The sequence below is a fragment of the Falco peregrinus genome, chromosome 2 (genome assembly GCF_023634155.1).
Source record: "Falco peregrinus isolate bFalPer1 chromosome 2, bFalPer1.pri, whole genome shotgun sequence".
Lineage (NCBI taxonomy): Eukaryota > Metazoa > Chordata > Aves > Falconiformes > Falconidae > Falco > Falco peregrinus.
Genome location: NC_073722.1, coordinates 94,926,298 through 94,935,245, shown reverse-complemented (window position 1 = coordinate 94,935,245; position 8,948 = coordinate 94,926,298). Strand labels below are relative to the sequence as shown.

Below are 8,948 nucleotides of genomic sequence, written 5' to 3'. Positions count from 1 at the left end.
ATTGAAAAATCTCTGAAATCATTTGACCTTTGCAAAATTTTATGTATATCTGACTTCTCCTGTGACTTGATTATTTTAATATATATATATAATATATTTTATATATATATATAAAGGTTAGAAGAACTTGACTAGGTGAAAGAGTTTTTGATTGGAAATAGCAACATGTCAAAGTTTTGCTGTCATTACTTCAGGTTTTTCTTTTGGAAATCCGAGTCTGTCCTCATATGCCATGTTTAACTTCTGTGTATTAAAATGTTTTCATTTCTCCTTTACAGTGTTATCTGTAATACATTAGTTTATTTTGGATCAGTATTATCTTGTAAATATTACGCATTGGTGTATATAAATGATTTTACTAAACTTAAAAAGTTACTGGCTGCTTTTGTTTGGCTCCCCAATCCCGGCAGTACAGAAGGGAGGAAGGATGGCTGCGTTCCAGAGGGAACAGCACCCCGCTTCTGCCACCCCCAGACCCGTCCTGCCATGCTTGGTCCTCTGTCCCATTTGCCTTACAAATGGGAACTTCTGCTTTATATTTTCTTAGGAGTGCCCTGAGACTTTCAGTTGAAAGAACGAACGACAGGGTAGGCTGCTTAAAGCCCTAGAAAATCGCATGTTCTGCCTGGCAACATTACCTGAAATTGCTTCTTTTGAAATGCTGCTTTCCATTAGATGGCAGCAGTACCTGCCCAGTGCTACCAGTTAATCCTCCAAGGTCTAGAGGATTTTTCTTGTAACCATGACTTTGGGTGGTCAGGGAAGGGAGGGGGGAGTTGTTCTGTGTTGTGACATTTCTTCTGTCAGCTCTAACAGCTCCTCCGTTCCACCGGGCACGTTCTTTGGGGCAGGAGCTAGGAACCGCTTTCTTTAGGATGACAGTCCTCGCAGGGTGCTGTGCTTCTCTGAAGGTGGCTGGAACGGGAGCCCTGCGGGGACACGTGGCAGGACTGGCAACTTGGGAGACACAGCTAGACGAGCAATGGGTCGGTCTTTGCTCAGGCTGGCCGTGCCCTTTGCCCAGGAGCACTGGAGTGTTCTCCTCCCCTCTCAGCCAGCCAGCCCATGGCACTTGTACGCTTCCTGGGTCTGGAAATATTTTTCTTACCCTCCAGCATGGTTTGTCTGGCTTGTTGCCTGCAGCCAGATAGACCCGTGTCACATGAGCATTTCAGAGCAAAAGTGGCACTGAAAAGAAGCAGTGGGACTGCTGTGAGTGCCTGTGTGCCTCTGGGCACCTTCTTTGGAAGAGTTGACATCCATCTGCTTGGTACCTTTGAGGGGTTAGGGGTGTGTTGGGTAGTGAGTGGTCATCAGAGCATCCATAGCTTTGGGAAGGGCAGTGAGAGGACAGTTTCCAAGCATCCTGGGAGTATTTAAAGCAGCCAAACCAGCTGCAGCTGCTCTGTAGAAGTGGCACAAGGAAAAGACTCTCCCCTACTCACGGAAGGATGTGTGCCCAAAGAACGTCTCTCCCTTTCCAGCAAGAAAACTCCCCTCAGATCTTTAAAAGATTCAGTGATGTGCTGAAGCTGAGCGAGGTTATCTGTGAGCAGACACCGAAGGCTCTTGCTGCTGCAGCTGAAGGTCCAACCCAATGATTGTTTCCCTGGTAATCTTCTGTTGCCTTCCACTTAGGAGTGCTTAATCCCCTTTTAAACAAATTGCTGCAGCAGCGCTGGCTTGTCATGCTCTCGGCAAACCGGGTCAGCCCAAGCAGGGTGCAGCAGGCTCTGAGCGATGAGATGGGGCATGTTTAATGTGCCTGGGGCGTGGGTCCCATCCTCCCCACGGAATGTTTGTGTTTGAAGTGGGGCTGGAGAAACGGTCACCCCTCGGGTGCCAAAAGGAGCTCTCCCCCGGCTTCCCACCCCATGGCAGGTCTTTCCCTGCGCTGCTTTACTCTGTTGCAGTTGGATGAATGGATACATGGATGGTTCCCGGCGTGTCCTACCTCCATGGTGGGCAGGCGGCTGAGGAAGAGCTCCAAAAAGGCACACTGGATGGCGGGAGCAGGCGGCTTGAACCCGGTTGTGGGCTGAACAGGGAGAAGACAACAGACCCTAAGGGAAGGTGTCTGAGCGGTGAGCAGGGATCTTTGCTCCTGAATTTTTTTCTGATGTCTTATCATCCACACTTTCCTCTCTTTCCTCCAGCCCAGGAGGCAGTGACCGTGGCTCCGTGCCGGACACAGCCCAGGGGTGCCCCAACGGGCAGAGGGATTTTCTTCCTTGGGCTGAGCCTGTCCCTCCTGCTCCTGCTGCCCTGTGCCGGCTGCGGACCCCAGCCCTCCTGGGGCTACGCAGCCTATGAGGTAGTCATTCCAAGGAAACTTGGCCCAAGGGCAGGGAAAGCCAGCCAGGATGAAGTGTCCCATATCATTGGCATTCAGGGGGTAAATCACACGAATTCACCACAGGCAGAAAGACTTTGTAAGAAAAAGCCTCCCCATGTTCACTTGTGGGTCCTGGGGGGAAATCGTGGCTGAACAGCCCCACATGCCAGCAGGTTGCCATTACTGTGGCTATGTGGAAGGCATCCTGGACTCCGTGGTGACTCTGACTACTGCTGCAGGTTGGAAGCTCAAGCTACAGCATCAAGCTCCTGGCAGCTTCCACCATGGCTGAGCATCTTCTGCTGCAGAGGGAGGAGGCGGTTCCTGGAATGGTGATGTACAAAATGCCTAATGAAGGTGGATAATTCCCAGGTCCTGGTACAGACACAGGGCAGTTCCAGCCCTGGGGACACACGTGGCATTTGGAGCTCCTTGTCGTGGTGGACAAGGAAGGTTTTGATGCTTTTGGCAGAAGTATAACTAATGTAACGCTGCAAGTTCTTGAAATAGTCTGGTGGATGGGCTATTTTATTCTTTCCACCTTCGTGTTTTGATAACTGCACTAGAGGTTTGGGTGAAGAAGAACCCGATCAGTGTTACCAAAAACACAACCGAGGTCCTTCATAATTTTAATCTTTGGTGGAAGCAGCAAAGCCTTACGTACTGTGCATGATGTGAGGTGTCTTTCATACCTCGTTGGACTTTAATCATGGTATGAAAGCATTGCACATGGGTGGCAAATCCAACTTTGCCACTGCATGTGATAGAAAATATGCCTCTGCTGTCCTCTTATTTGTAAAACAGCATTACATGGACACTCTTGTCCATGTCACTCGTGCGTTAGGGTATGTCCTTGGCATGGAGCTTGATGACAGATGCTGCAGTTGTGGAAACACCTCTAAATGCATCACGAGCGCACACAGCGCAGTGAACTATCGGTTCAGCAACTGTAGCAAAAAGCACTATTCTGATTTTTTAGCATCAGGGCAAGGATTCTGCCTTAATAATGTCCCAGAATTGGTGACGACATTTGCACTGCAGCGCTGTGGGAATGGTGTCCTGGAGGTTAGGGAGAGGTGCAACTGTGGCTCGGAAACACAGTGTAAATTGGACTGTTGTTGTGACAATACCTGTCAAAAAACTGGAAGGAGCCATTTGCACTTCTTGGAGGCTGCTGTAAGAGTTGCCAACTTCTTCCAAAAGGAGAGGTGTGTAGGGAGAGTGCTGGTCTGTGTCACTTGCCAGAGTATTGCAATGGGACATCTGAGCATTGCCCAGCAGAGGTGGCCAAGCAAGACGGGACTGTGTGCACTGAGGCTGGGTGCTGTTATTCAGGCAAATGCCAGTCTTGCACGTTGCAGCGTATGAGTATCTTTGGCAAGGAAGCAAAGCCTGCTCCGCTACTGTGTTTCCAGGAGGTGAATGTGGAAGGGGATCGGTTTTGCAGGTGCTGGGGAGATGGGGCAGATGTCAACTTTCAGAAATGTAAGCTAGAAAATGTCGTGTGTGGGAGGGTGCAGTGTACGAACGTTAGGCGTCTACCTCAGCTGGAAGATCACACAACCATCGTTCAGATCCTGGTGGGTGATACCTGGTGGTGGGGCACAGAGTACCACTTGGGAGCGGGTGTTCTGGCTGCTGGAGTCATTAAGGATGGCATGCAGTGCGCTGAGAAGATGATCTGCATTAATCAGATGTGTGTCCCTGAGGAGAAGTACTTGACATCCCGCTGTTCTGCCAAGATCGTGTGCAGAGGAAAGGGCGTCTGCAATGCTGAAGGAAACTGCTGCTGGGACAACGGCTGGGCACCTCCCTGCTGCCAGTTTAGTGGCTTTGGAGGAAGCATTGATGGTGGGCCTGCCACCGGTCACTAAAAAGGGGCTTTTTAGGTTCCTCATCAAGTTTACTGCAATAACCGTTGCTGTTCTGATGCTTGCAGCATTTGTCATTGTGCATGGGAGAAAGCTCAGAGTAACCCAAGCATTAAACAGATTCATTGGATGCTTTTGGGCTGGAGAACAGGCTCCTGAGGAGGATGTGAAGGACCAGGTGGAAGAAGGTGGCTCAAAGCCAGCTGAAAGTCAAAGCTCCCAGGTGTAGGACTTCACGGGGCCGCAGTGGAGAGCTGGACTCAGTCAGTCACTAGACTCAGACTCCAGCTGTGGTGGAGTCATTTAAAACTGATCTAGATGCAAGTGTAGAGTTAGGGGACCTAGTTTTTATTCTGTAGAATAGCAAAATGAAATTCTTTCACTTGATCTCACTCTGTAGGAGAAAAGAAGTTGTTGATAAAAACCGACAGAGGTACTCAGGTTAATTTAAAATCCACCTGCTGAGCAAGGAGGATCCCGGGGTGGCTGAGGCAGAGCCTTGTGCAAGGCAGGAGCATCAGCAGTTACCTTAGCCCAGAGCATGGGGTTCTGCAGCAGCGAGCCTTCCTCCCCCCTAACCATGCAGCCCCCAAAGGACACCTGCTCTTCCCTCTGAGCCAAAAAACTTCTGGGGCACAAACCCTCCACTACAGCTCAGAGGAAGGGGTTCAAACTGTCCACACCACTGTATAGGACTCTGGCTCCACACCCTATAGCTACCTCCTCCGGAGCCAGGGTCCCAGCGGAGCGCCCATCCCTGGTATACCTGAGCACCAACTCTGTGGTACCACAGCTCGGGGACAAACGTGAGCTGCTGAAAACATCAGGCAATGTTAAGTGGGAGACAGGAGAAGGGAAGAAAGGAATCTGAGGCTTGATTACAGGAGAAAAAGATGTGGAATGTGTCTCTAAGGAAAGAAGAGGGGGGAACAAAATTCATTACTGCTCACATCAGTGGCTTCTGTGAAAAGTACAAAGCTGGCAGGATCATTTGGACAGGAGCTTGCAGGAAGGCAGGCTTTGAGCAGATGAAAAAAAACCTGTCAGCAGCATTCGATCCCTGCCAGGCTGAGCTGATGAAAGCCAGGCTGCTGCGGAGGTGGCCACACGAGCTGGGAGCAGTGGGTGCAGGAGCAGCACTGAATCAGAACGGGGATGGTGCAAAAATAAAACTAAAAAAAAAAAAAAAAAAAATTTCAGCGCTTCCCAAAGAAGCAGATGAATGCTGGGGAGCAGGAGCATTTTGTGCTAGAAGAGGGAACTTACCCCACAGGAATGGGCTGTCACTCACCTCCAGGTAGGACCTGGTTAATGATAAATTCGGAGCTGCAGACGCTGCTGCCTGCCCGTGCTCGCGTGCTGCTGGTGACTGGCGTGTGTTTGTATGAAATGCGGTTTTCTGTGTATAAAATGTTGCACCTGACAGGCACAGGCCAGGCATGTGGGGTACCCGCTGACTGATGCCCTGTGGGTGGCGTTTACAGCAGGGGGTCTCCAAAGGAAATGTTAGAACATCAGGAGTACAGGCATATGATTTATAAATAATTAAATATGTGTATACTGGGGGTACATGCTTAGAATATTTTTGCTCTTAGGGGGGTGTGATGAAGGAAAAGCCCGGTGCCCCCGGGCTTACAGACTGGCAAAGGAGGTGGGGCCGTGGCCAAGGGGCATCAACATTTGTAATGTTGATTTGCTGTGAGGAGTGTTGTTGTGGTTAATTCTCAACTTTGCGCTCCACAGGCAGCCTTTGGCTGGGCCCCCCCTCGGGGAGGAGGAGGAGGAGGTGGTGCTGAGGACGCATGGCTCCCCAAACCTCGCTGAGCAGCAGGGAGCTATGGAGATCACCCGCAGCTCCCTGGCCACCAAGGCCACCCCTCGGTTCCCTGGTGAGGGAAGCCCTTCATCCCTGTCACCCCACAGGAGCACCCACGGCACCTGTGCCTGGCAGCATGGCAGCTGGGAGAGGCAGCAGAGCTTCCAGAACCTTCTCAAGGGGCTCTGAGGGGACCGGCTGCCCCTCAGGGTGGTGGTGCCACGTGCCTTCACCTTGTCCTGTGCCAGCCCTGAGGGGACAGCTCCAGCACGGCCATCCCTGAGTGCCTCAAGGGGAAGAGGGTCAAGGTGTCGGTGTGAGGGTGGGCAGGACCTCCCTGAGGTGCCCTACCGCCATTTTGAAGGTGCCAGCGATGAGATGGCTCCAGGCACATCATGGTGCCCAGGGGAACACCCTGCTCCTCAGCCTGGAGGTCTGGGCTGTGTTGGTGGCATCTTTTTTTCCCTGGGACAGGCAGCCATTGTCCACCCCCGAGCTACACTGTCCATGAGATAGCCTGGCCGAGGAAACTGGTCCCAAGGGTGGGAAAAGCCACAGCGGGAGAAGTGTCCTACACCCTCAGGGTGGAGTGGGAGAACCATGCTGTCCACCTCATGCAGAAGACAGGACTTCTGGTAAAAAAACCTGCTGGTCATCACCCTTGTCTCCCCGGGGCTGTAGGTGGTGGAGCAACTGTGGCTATGTGGAGGGGAGCCCTGGCTGCCTCGTCATGCTGAGCACCTGCTGGGGTTGGAGGGAGCAACTGGAAACCAGGAACCTGAGCTACGGCATCCGACCTGTGCCGGGGTCCCTCACCTCCCGGCACTCCTCTATCACCGAGAGAAGACCCAGAACAAGCCCTTGATGTGCGGATTGATGGATGAGGTGATCTAAAACCAACTTGGTGGGATGGGAGCTAAAACAGCCTTAGGAAAGCAAGACTTGTCTCAGAAACTGAAGTACACCAAGTACAGTGAGGTATTTGTCGTGGTGGACCGCCATCTGTTTTCTTTCCAGGGGAGCAATGAGACCTTGGTGATGCTTCTGGTTACAGATATGATCAATTTATCCGAAAAATACTGCTATCCTCTGAAGATTCGCATCTGCCTGATTGGGCTGGAGATCTGGACATGCAGCAGCTTCATCAGGTACAGCCAGGATACAGAAGAAATTCTTAAAAATTTTAACGGCTGGGGAAATAGGGATCTTTCTCAGAGGATGGAATATAGCATTGCACATTTATTTACTTACATGAACTCTGGACTAATTTTTGGGTTTGCCTATGTACATAGCACCTGCCACCCTAGCTGTCAATCGGGTGTTGTCTCATATATATGGTGAAATTTCATAACTTTTTCAATTATTTTTACTCATGAGCTGGGTCGTAACCTGGGGATGGAGCATGATAATAAAAAGGAGTGTGTGTGTCTGTGTGTGTGGAGGATGGGCAACTCTCCTGCCGGTGCCAAGGCTTTCAGCAAGTGCAGCAAGCAGAGCTACTTAGACCTGATCAGCAGAGGGGATGGCGACTGCTTGTGCAACATCCCAGCGCCCCACAGACACCTCCATTTCAAACACTGCGGCAGCCAGGGGGGTGATGAGGGAGAGCAATGTGACTGGGGGGGCTGCAGGACTGCCGAGGCAATCCCTGCTGTCCCCAAACCTGCAGGGGCCGTCTGCCTCACCGGGCAGAGCTGTCAGAGGTGCCACTCTTGTGCTGCAGGACACAAGTGCAGGTCAGGGGCAGATGAGTGGGACTTGCCTGAACGTTCTAACGGGACCTCTGAGTGGTGCCCACAGGATTTGCACGTGCGTGACAGGACATCATGTAGCGACAATGGCTACTGCTACCATGGGAAATGTGCAGCCTATGACAATCTGTGCAGAAAAGTGTTTGGGAAGGAAGCCTGGGATGCTCCAGAGAGATGCTTCCAAAAAGCAGAACATGAAAGGGGATCAGTTTTGTAGCTGTGTAGTTTGTGCGGTTTTGGTGATGGGACCAAAGTTGCTTTTGTGGCATGAAAACCCCAAAACGCTCTGTGTGGAAGGTTGCAGTGTGTCAATGTGAAGAGGATACCTGTTCTGGAGGGGTCTGAAACCACCATTCAGGTGCCAGGGCCTGAGGACTGGTGCTGGGGCACAGCCTACCATGCCAGCATCAATAGACCTGGTATCAGAGGAGGGCTTGATGGCACCAGATGTGGGCCAAAAAAAGATCTATATTAACAAGACATGCACAGATGCCACAGCCAGGATGAAGTGTGATGGGAAGGTTTCATGTGGAGGGAAAGTGGTTTGCAGCAACCTCCACCACTGCCACTGTGAAGCTGCCTGGGCGCCTCCAGACTGCCAGTTCCACCACCTCTCATGATGTCCATGGGGGAGGTTGTTCAAAGTAAAGCGTTTGGGACAGTAATTGGGATCACAGTTCCCATTGCCCTCATTCTGCTTGCTCCAGCTGTAACCAAATATAGAAAGGCAATAGCTGTGTTTTTCAGTACAGGTTTAGCCACAGAGAGAAGTGAGACTCCTGCAGATGAGGAGCAGAATATGGAAGAGTATGTTTAAAGAAACACGAAAGCAGTGGGAAAGCCACTAGGACTACGGTCCCCGTGGGTACGCCCCTGAAGCTGGACTGCTAGTCCCAGCAGATTTTCCACAAATTGATTTACACAGTGTAACTCTGTAAACTGTAGAAAAGTTGATTACACAAAACTTGAGTATTTCCTCTTCTTGTATTGCCTACTATGTAAATAAATATGGGTTGGGCCCCAAAAAGTGAAGCTGTTGGAAAATAAAGACTAAAAGCTAAAGAGTTGTTATCAATGCAGCTAAAGATCTGTTTTATTTTCTATAGAAGGGTGGGACCTTAGTAAATAATTCACTTGAGCATCTAGAAGAGTATAGACAGATTTATGCGAAGTCC

General features: G+C 50.7%; 2 pseudogenes; both read left to right on the top strand.

Annotated features, from left to right (window-relative positions):
* The first annotated feature begins 998 nt into the window (after positions 1-998).
* On the top strand, positions 999-6,537 carry LOC114012225 (disintegrin and metalloproteinase domain-containing protein 20-like; annotated as a pseudogene).
* Positions 5,100-8,931, top strand: LOC101915511 (disintegrin and metalloproteinase domain-containing protein 20-like; annotated as a pseudogene).
* The last annotated feature ends 17 nt before the right edge of the window (positions 8,932-8,948 follow it).